Source organism: Arachis ipaensis, chromosome B1, assembly GCF_059453495.1.
Source record: "Arachis ipaensis isolate K30076 ecotype BB chromosome B1, ASM5945349v1, whole genome shotgun sequence".
Classification (NCBI taxonomy): domain Eukaryota; kingdom Viridiplantae; phylum Streptophyta; class Magnoliopsida; order Fabales; family Fabaceae; genus Arachis; species Arachis ipaensis.
The window spans coordinates 111,431,961-111,442,900 of NC_142436.1; the positions used below are offsets into that span (position 1 = coordinate 111,431,961).

At 37.6% G+C, this 10,940-nt stretch overlaps 1 non-coding gene across 1 annotated transcript; it reads left to right on the top strand.

The window, feature by feature from the left end:
* Window positions 1-2,419: 2,419 nt before the first annotated feature.
* LOC148577931 (small nucleolar RNA R71) lies at window positions 2,420-2,527 on the top strand. The gene has a single exon (XR_015903291.1). It is a non-coding gene; the product is annotated as a small nucleolar RNA R71 (small nucleolar RNA).
* Window positions 2,528-10,940: the final 8,413 nt, after the last annotated feature.

The following is a 10,940-nucleotide window of genomic DNA, read 5'->3' on the forward strand; positions in this document are numbered from 1 at the left end:
ATGTTGCTCGCCCTCGAGCAAAAGAAGAAAGAATAGAAGAATAAGAAGAAGATATGGAGGAGATGGAGGGAGATGTGTATTCGGCCATATGGGTGGGATTGGGTGTGAAGAAGAGATGTTGAATTTTTGAAGGTAAGTGGGTGTATGGGTGTGAGTGGTAAATGGAAGACAGAAGGGATAAGTGTTTATTGGGAATAGAGGATGATTGAGAAGAGAGAAGAGAGTGAGTGGAGGTAGGTGGGGATCCTGTGGGGTCCACAGATCCTGAGGTGATCCTGTGAGGTCCACAGATCCTGAGGTGTCAAGGCATTTACATCCCTGCACCAATTTAGGCATGTAAAATGCCCTTGCACACAACTCTGGGCGTTCAGCGCCAGGTTGGTGCCCATTTTGGGCGTTCAACGCCCCTTTGCTGCCATTTCTGGCGTTGAACGCCAGAACCATGCTTGTTCTGGGCGTTCAGCGCCAGGATGCTCCCATTCTGGGCGTTCAGCGCCAGAACTATGCTCTGTTCTGGCGTTGAACGCCAGACAGATGCTCCTCCAGGGTGTGATTTTTCCTCTGCTGTTTTTGATTCCGTTTTCAATTTTTATATTTATTTTGTGACTCCACATGATCATGAACCTAAGAAAACATGAAAAACAATAAAAATAAGAATTAGATAAACATTGGGTTGCCTCCCAACAAGCGCTTCTTTAATGTCAATAGCTTGACAGTGGGCTCTCATGGAGCCTCACAGATGTGCAGAGCTTTATTGAGACTCTCCAACACCAAACTTAGAGTTTGGATATGGGAGTTCAACACCAAACTTAGAGTTTGGTTGTGGCCTCCCAACACCAAACTTTGAGTTTGACTGTGGGGGCTCTGGTTGACTCTACTGGGAGAGAAGCTTTTCCTGCTTCCTCTCCATGATTGCAGAGGGGGATCCTTGAGTTTTGAATAGAAGGGAGTTCTCATTCCATTGAAGGAATATTTCACCTCTGTCAACATCAATCACAGCTCTTGCTGTGGCCAGGAAAGGTCTTCCTAGGATGATGGATTCATCCTCTTCCTTTCCAGTATCCAGGACTATGAAATCAGTAGGTATGTAAAGGCCCTCAACCTTTACTAATACATCTTCTACTTGTCCATAAGCCTGTTTTCTTGAACTGTCTGCCATCTCTAATGTGATTTTAGCAGCTTGCACCCCATAGATTCCCAGTTTCTCTATTACAGAGAGGGGCATGAGGTTTATACCTGAACCAAGGTCACACAGAGCTTTAAAGATCATGGTGCCTATGGTACAAGGTAATATGAACTTTCTAGGATCCTGTCTCTTCTGAGGCAATGTCAGTTGATCCAGATCACTTAGTTCATTGATGAACAAGGGAGGTTCAACTTCCCAAGCATCAATGCCAAATAATTTGGCATTCAGCTTCATGATTGCACCAAGAAACTTGGCAGTTTGCTCTTCAGTAACATCCTCATTCTCTTCAGAAGAGGAATACTCATTAGAGCTCATGAAGGGCATAAGGAGGTTCAATGGAATCTCTATGGTCTCTAGATGAGCCTCAGAGTCCTTTGGTTCCTCAGAGGGAAGCTCCTTATTGGTCACTGAACGTCCCAGGAGGTCTTCCTCCTTGGGATTCACGTCCTCTCCTCTTCTCACAGGTTCGGCCAGGGCACTTATGTCAATGGCCTTGCACTCTCCTTTTGGATTCTCTTCTGTATTGCTTGGGAGAGTACTAGGAGGGATTTCAGTGATCCTTTTACTCAGCTGGTCCACTTGTGCTTCCAGATTTCTAATGGAAGACCTTGTTTCATTCATGAAACTTACAGTGGCCTTAGATAGATCAGAGACTAGATTTGCTAAATTAGAAGCATTTTGTTCAGAGTTCTCTGTCTGTTGCTGAGTTGATGATGGAAAAGGCTTGCTATTGCTAAACCTGTTTCTTCCACCATTATTAAAGCCTTGTTGGGGCTTTTGATCCTTCCATGAGAAATTTGGATGATTTCTCCATGTTGAGTTATAGGTGTTTCCATAAGGTTCACCTAAGTAATTTACCTCTGCTATTGCAGGGTTCTCAGGATCATAGGCTTCTTCTTCAGAAGATGCCTCTTGAGTACTGTTGGATGCAGCTTACATTCCATGCAGACTCTGAGAAATCATATTGACTTGCTGAGTCAATATTTTGTTCTGAGCCAATATGGCATTCAGAGTATCAACTTCAAGAACTCCCTTCTTCATAGGCGTCTCATTACTCATAGGATTCCTTTCAGAAGTGTACATGAACTGGTTATTAGCAACCATGTCAATGAGTTCTTGAGCTTCTGCAGGCGTTTTCTTTAGGTGAATGGATCCACCTGCAGAAGTGTCCAGTGACATCTTTGATAGCTCAGATAAACCATCATAGAATATATCCAGGATGGTCCATTCTGAAAGCATGTCAGAAGGACACTTTTTGGTCAACTGTTTGTATCTTTCCCAAGCTTCATAGAGGGATTCACCTTCTTTCTGTCTGAAGGTTTGAACATCAGCTCTAAGCTTGCTCAGCTTTTGAGGAGGAAAGTACTTGGCTAAGAAAGTCGTGACCAGCTTATCCCAAGAGTTCAGGCTGTCTTTAGGTTGAGAGTCCAACCATAATCTAGCTCTGTCTCTTACAGCAAAAGGGAAAAGCATGAGCCTGTAGACTTCAGGATCTACTCCATTAGTCTTAACAGTATCACATATCTGCAAGAATTCAGTTAAGAACTGAAAAGGATCTTCAGATGGAAGTCCATGAAACTTGCAGCTCTGCTGCATCAGAGAAACTAATTGAGGTTTCAGCTCAAAGTTGTTTGCTCCAATGGCAGGAATGGAGATGCTTCTTCCATGTAAATTGGAATTAGGTGCAGTAAAGTCACCAAGCATCTTCCTTACATTATTATTATTTTCGGCTGCCATCTCCTTTTCCTGTTTGAAAATTTCTGAAAGGTTATCTCTGGATTGTTGTATTTTAGCTTCTCTTAATTTTCTCTTTAGAGTCCTTTCAGGTTCTGGATCTGCTTCCACAAGAATGTTCTTATCCTTGCTCCTGCTCATATGACAAGGAAGAATGGCCAGAAAAATGATAATAATAATAGAGATTCTCTTTACCACAGTAAAGAGGATCCTTATTGTTAGTAGAAGAAAGGAAGAAGAAATTCGAACACAGATAGAGGAGGGGGTTCGAATTTGGTGATGATGTGAGGAAGAGATGTTAGTTAATGAATGAATAAATAGAATAGGATGAGAGAGAAGGAGGGAATTTTCGAAAATTATTTTTGAAAAGGAGTTAGTGATTTTTGAAAATGGTTTTTGAAAAATTGTTAGTAATTTTCGAAAATTAAGTTTTAAAAATTAAAATAATTAATAAATTAAAAAGAAATTTTGAAAAAGGGGAGAGATATTTTCGAAAATGAGAGAGAGAGAGTTAGTTAGGTAGTTTTGAAAAAGATAAGAAACAAACAAAAAGTTAGTTAGTTAGTTGAAACAAATTTTGAAAAGATAAGAAGTTAGGAAGTTAGAAAAGATATTTTGAAAAGATATTTTTGAAAAAGATAAGATAAGAAGATATTTTTGAAAAGATATGATAGAAATTAGTTTTTGAAAAAGATTTGATTTTTAAAATCACAATTAATGACTTGATTCATAAGAAATCACAAGATATGATTCTAGAACTTAAAGTTTGAATCTTTCTTAACAAGCAAGTAACAAACTTCAAATTTTTGCATCAAAACATTAATTGTTTATATTATTTTCGAAAATAACTAAGAATTTTGAAAAAGATTTGAATTTTGAAAAAGATTCTGAAAAAGATAAGATTTTCAAATTGAAAATTTGATTTGACTCATTGGCAACAACTTGATTTTAAAAATTTTTGAAAAAGTCAATCCAATTTTCGAATTTGATGAGAGAAAAAGGGAAAGATATTTTTTTGATTTTTGAAATTTTTATGAAAAACATGAAAAATATGCTATGCATGAAATTTTTAGATCAAAACAATGAATGCATGCATGAATGATATGAATGTCAAGATGAACACCAAGAACACTATGAATGTCAAGATGAACATCAAGAACATAATTTTGAAAAATTTTTAATGCAAAGAAAACATGCAAGGCACCAAACTTAGAATTCTTTAATGCTTAGACACTAAGAATTCAAGAATGCATATGATAAACATGAAAAGACACAAAACAAAAATTCATCAAGATCAAACAAGAAGACTTACCAAGAACAACTTGAAGATCATGAAGAACACTATGAATGCATGAATTTTCGAAAAAAATGCAAGGTGAGTATGCAATTGACACCAAACTTATGATATGACTCAAGACTCAAACAAGAAACACAAAAATATTTTTGATTTTTATGATTTTCTAAATTTTTTGTATATTTTTTTTTCGAAAATTAATTGAAAAAGAAAAATAAGGATTCCAAAATTTTTAATATGAATTCCAGGAATCTTATGCTCTTTAGTCTAAAGCTCCAATCAAAGGGTCAGGCATGGCTTAATAGCCAGCCAAGCTTTAGTATGCAATTACATCCATTGAGGTGATTAGTTGAAGACCAATCCCAAAGGGGTTTGGATATGGCTTTACAGCCAGACAGGATTCAACATGTTACCATGAAACACTAGAATTCATTCTTAAAAATTTTGAAGCCATAGAATAATTTATTTTTGAAAACATTTTTTTTTAAAACTCTTTTTTTTTTTCGAAAACAAAGGAAAAATTTTTGAAAGATTTTTTTTTTTTTTTTGAAAAATTTTTGAAAAGAAAACGAAAAGAAAGTTACCCAATCTGAGCAACAAGATGAACCGTCAGTTGTCCAAACTCAAACAATCCCCGGCAACGGCGCCAAAAACTTGGTGCACGAAATTGTGTTGTCCTTTTCTTTGTACTTGTGTGAGATTAACAATATATAATTGTATTGAATCCTCATTGTGGCTCTATCTGTGGACACAACTCCGTACAACTAACCAGCAAGTGCACTGGGTCGTCCAAGTAATACCTTACGTGAGTAAGGGTCGAATCCCACGGAGATTGTTGGTATGAAGTAAGCTATGGTCACCTTGCAAATCTCAGTCAGGCAGATTTAAACATGATATTTTATTAGATTCAAATAAACAATAAAAGGGATAGAGATACTTATGTGAATCATTGGTAGGGATTTCAGATAAGCGAATGGAGATGCTTTTCGTTCCTCTGAACCTCTGCTTTCCTGCTATCTTCATCCAATCCGTCTTACTCCTTTCTATGGCTGGCTTTATGTGATACATCACCACTGTCAATGGCTACTTTCGGTCATCTCTCGGGAAAATGATCCAATGCCCTGTCACGGCACGGCTAATCGTCTGGAGGCATCACCCTTGTCAATGGCTTCATCTTATCCTCTCAGTGAATAATGTGCTCACGCACCCTATCACGGCACGGCTATTCATCTGTCGGTTCTCGATCATGCGGGAATAGGATTTACTATCCTTTTGCGTCTGTCACTAACGCCCTGCAATCGCGAGTTCGGAGCTCGTCACAGTCATTCAATCATTGAATCCTACTCGGAATACCACAGACAAGGTTTAGACCTTCCGGATTCTCTTGAATGCCGTCATCATTCTAGCTTATGCCACGAAGATTCTGGTTAGGAGATCTAAGAGATACTCATTCTAGCTTAATTCATGTAGAACGGAAGTGTTTGTCAGGCACGCGTTCGTAAGGGAGAAGGATGATGAGCGTCACACATAATCATCACCTTCATCACGTTCTTGGGTTCGAATGGAATCTTAGAAGCGAAATAAGAAGAATTGAATAGAAACAGTAGTACTTTGCATTAATCTTTGAGGAACAGCAGAGCTCCACACCTTAATCTATGGAGTGTAGAAACTCTACCGTATGAAAATACATAAGTGAAGGTCCAGGCATGGCCGAGATAGCCAGCCCCCAAAACGTGATCACAGGATCAAAATACAATCCAGGATGTCTAATACAATAGTAAGAGGTCCTATTTATAATAAACTAGTCACTAGGGTTTACATGAGTAAGTAATTGATGCATAAATCCACTTCCGGGGCCCACTTGGTGTGTGTTTGGGCTGAGCCTGAGTGTAGCACGTGCAGAGGCCATTTGTGGAGTTGAACGCCAGTTTCTGTGCCAGTTTGGGCGTTCAACTCTGGTTTTGGATCCTTTTCTGGCGCTGGACGCCAGATTTGGGTAGAAAGCTGGGGTTGAACGCCAGTTTACGTCGTCAATTCTTGGCCAAAGTATAGACTATTATATATTTCTGGAAAGCCCTGGATGTCTACTTTCCAACGCAATTGGAAGCGCGCCATTTAGACTTCTGTAGCTCCAGAAAATTCACTTTGAGTGCAGGGAGGTCAGAATCCAACAGCATCAGCAGTCCTTTTTCAACCTCTGAATCTGATTTCTGCTCAAGTCCCTCAATTTCAGCCAGAAAATACCTGAAATCACAGAAAAACACACAAACTCATAGTAAAGTCCAGAAATGTGAATTTAACATAAAATCTATTAAAAACATCCCTTAAAGTAACTAGATTCTACTAAAAACATACTAAAAACAATGTCAAAAAGCGTATAAATTATCCGCTCATCAACCACCCGGATGGAATCATGATAATCAACTTGAAGACGGGTGTAGAAACAAGATTTGGGATCCAAGAATATATGAGGATCAATTTTGGGAGCTCAAAGCTTGTGAAGAACTCCATCAAAGCTTGAGGAATTTACTTGGTATTGATAAAGCTTATTTGAAGTCCAAGCCTTGGTGGAAGTTTCAAGACGAGTTCAAGCACAAGCCACAATAACAAGGAGCTCACCAAATGTCCAACTTAAGGACTTTAACTAAAAGTGTTAGGTGGGAGACAACCCACCATGGTATGATCGTTCCTTTTTCATTTTTATTTAGTTTTATTTGTTTTTGAGTTTTATTTTATTTTATTGTATTGAACCTGGAGTTTTGCATAACATTCATATTAGCATTGCATTCTGCATACTGCATTAAAAAAAAAAAGCACGCACGCGACGCAGCAGCGTCGCTGACGCGTCCGCGTCACCAGTGCGTTTTGAAGAAAAGAGAAATTGGACAGAGAGTCACGCGATAGCGTGGCTGGAGGCGTGCCTTTGGCACAAATTGATCCACGTGACCGCGTCGCCGACGCGACCGCATGATTTGAAAAATAGCTTCCCCACGCGTCCGCATCACCCACGCGAACGCGTGGCTCTGTGAATTCGACGTAAATGGGTGTATGGCAGTATCTTGGGCCGGAGTGGGGCTAGAACCATGCTAGAAGCACAAGCCCTCTCACGCGAACGCGTGCCCCACGCGTTTGCGTCATATTGGAAATAAGGCCATTCACGCGATTGCGTCAACCACGCGACCGCATCACCCAGATTTTTGGCAAAAATGCATTTCAAACAGAGAGATGTGCGAACGCGAGGCTGCACTCACGCCACTAGCACAAATCGAGTCACGCGATCGCGTGACCTACGCATCCGCATCACTCACGCCTCCGCGTCGCCTGCACCGCACAACTTATCCAAATGAGCGCCAATTATCTTATCTTTTCTTTTCTAATCCTAATTTCTTCTTTCTCTCTCCTTTGTCACTTTCTTTTTTTCTTCTCATCCTTTTTCACTTTCATTTTATTTTATTTATTTCCATACTTTCATTCATTGCATTTTAATTTAGTGCATATTTTTATTTTCTTTTCTAAATTTATTATTTTTCCTTTGGTGTTGATTTTAACTGTTGCATCTTCTCTTGAATTATTTTGGGTGCTTAGTGACTTGTTTTATTCTGGTTAGGTAATATTATTTAAATCAATGCCAATCTTTTATACCTGTATTACTTTTGCATTGACACGAATTTATATTATCTTTCTTTACCCACTCTCTTCCCCATTGTTGAAAATTTTTACACTCTTGATTTGCCATGTGCTTCTATTGTTTTCTCACATACATGTTGAAGCTTCCATGTAAATGAGACCCGTATCATTTGGCATTAACTCACCCATACTTCATTTATTTTCTTATCTTTATTTCTGGGTTACTTTTCTTCCCTTTTTCTTTTAGGATGGCCACCCGGAAGGGAATCGGAAGACGTTTACATGGGAAGACAGACAAGTCCATCTGCACAATCCTTGGAGAAAAGCATCAGTTGGAGAAACCCGTCCACCTACACATCTCAGCATGCACCGAGGACGGTGCAATCTTTAAGTGTGGGGAGGTCGATACCGATCTCCATGGGTTAGTTATTCTCTTCTCAAACACCAATATTTTACTTTATTTGTTAGTTCATTGTTGCATTTGCATGTTTAATTGCATGTTTATTTGATTTTATGCATTTAGTTACCACTTGGTTGAAGTAATATTTTCTTTTTCAAGAAATTTTTATAGTATTTCACTAATTTAAATTAAAAAAAAATTTTATGTGGTAAATTTGTTTGAAGTTGTATTTGGAACATAGTTTAAAAAGCTAAGAACACACAACCTGTGAGATTTTGAGCTTATTTTTATGGTTACATTATTTAACCATAAATTTTTATTCTTGTGTGTTTTCTTCTCTATGATTGCAATCTTTGCTTTGTTTCAGTCTATATGTCCAATATTTAGTGTATTTACATGCTTGCATATGATTGAGGCCATTACTTGTTATTAGCTCACTTGTCCCAAATAAGCCTACCTTTTACCTCACCCTTGTTAGCCACCTTGAGCCTTTTATCTCCATTTATTCTATAACCACATCACTAGCCTTAAGCAGAAAAATAATTAAATATCCCAATTGAATCTTTGGTTAGCTTAAGATAGAGATTGTGCATCAACTAAGTGTGGGGAAATTGTGGAAATATGGGTTAATAAGGGAATGTAGCATGTTTCTAATTTATTTGAATATTGGGAATTTGGGAACCGACTCATAAAAAAACCAAAATAGAAAAATAATGAAAAAATCCATGTGCATTGATAAGTTATGTTTATTTCTCTAAAAAAAGAGAGAGAAAAATCTAAAAATATTCAATAAATAAGTAAATAAATAAGGGGACAAAATTACGCCAATGCTAAGTTAATAAAAAGATCAATGCACATGTGATAATTTAAAGAAATATCAAAATTTTGATACATGAGTATGGGAATCATACAAAAGTGGGAATTATGGGTAGTTAGGCATGAATTTAACAGTATATAGAGTATATGTATATTAGGTGAGAGCTTAGGATAGTCAAAGATTCATATTATAGCTCACTTGGCCATACATGTACCCTTACCTTTACCTCAGCCCCATTACAATGCTTGATTCTATGTTCCCTGCTTTCATGAGCTATCTTCTTACAAGTTTACTTGTCTTTTACTATATAATTTGAATTAGTGGAATTTGATTCATAGTTGTCTTGAAGAGCTTATTTATTCATAACCAAGTAGATAGAAACATCTTAGCATGTAGTTGTATTCATATAGATAGGTTGCATTTCATACTTTCTACCATTCCTCTTCACTCTCTTATATCTTCTCCTGAGCTTAGCATGAGGACATGCTAATGTTTAAGTGTGGGAGGTTGATAAACCACTATTTTATCGTTAATCTTGTGCTCAATTAAGTGGTTTTTATCAACTCTTTACCCACTTATTCATACTATTTGCATGGTTTAACATTTGCCTTCCTAATTATGTGCTTTGATTGAAAACATGCTGCATTGGCCTTAAGTTCCCTATGTTTAAATCCTCTCTTATTACCATTAGATGCCTTGATATGTGTGTTAAGTGATTTCAGAGATTACAGGGCAGGAATGGCTCAGAGAATGGAAAGGAAGCATGCAAAAGTGGAAGGAATACAAGAAGTTGGAGAAATTGCTAAGCTGTCCAGCCTGACCTCTACGCACTCAAACGGCTATAACTTTAGCTACAGAAGTCCAAACGACGCGGTTCCAGTTGCGATGGAAAGCTACCGTCTGGGGCTTCGATTTGATATATAATATGCCATAGTTGATTTGACGCTAGGCGACGCGAACGCGCACTCCACGCGGACGCGTCGTAGTTCCGAAAATCAGCGTGGCAGTTTTCTTCCCCAGCGATTTCTGGGCTGTTTTCGACCCATTTTTCGGCCCAGAAAATACAGATTAGAGGCTATAAAGTGGGAAAATCTATTCATTCATAATACAAGCTCACAATACACAATTTTAGGATTTAGATATAGTTTTTAGAGAGAGAGGTTCTTTCCTCTCTCTTAGGATTTAGTTTTAGGATTTAGGATTATTTCTTCTTCATCACAGGTTCAATGTTCCTCTTATTTATTTTCTACTTTTATTATATACTTTTAATTATTATTTATCTTTTCAATTTGGCTTATACTACATTCATGTTATGATTTTCTTAATTAATATTATTTGAGGTATTTCAGATTTAAGATTACTTTGCTTTATTTATATTGATGCTTTTGATTTAATTTAGATATTTTCTCCCTTTTGGCTTGGGTTAAGTAATTGGTAACGCTTGAGCTGTCAAATAAAGCAGTGGTTGAAATTGGGAGTTGCTCCAATAACTCTAGTCTTTCCATAGGAATTGACTAGGACCTGAGGATTAAGCTAATTAATCCACTTGATTTACCTTCATAGTTAGAGGTTAACAAAGTGGGATTAAAATCCAATTCTCATCACAATTGATAAGGATAGGACTTCCAATTCTAATACCTTGCCAAGAGTTTATTTTATTATTTTTATTTTATTTTTCTTATCATTTAACATATTGGTTTCTTACTTTCAAAACCCCCAATTTACAAGACTCATAACCAATAATAAGAACATACTTCCCTGCAATTCCTTGAGAAGACGACCCGAGGTTTAAATACTCAGTTATCAATTTTAAAGGGGTTTGTTACTTGTGACAACGAAAACGTTTGTAAGAAAGGTTGATTGCTTGGTTTAGTAACTATAC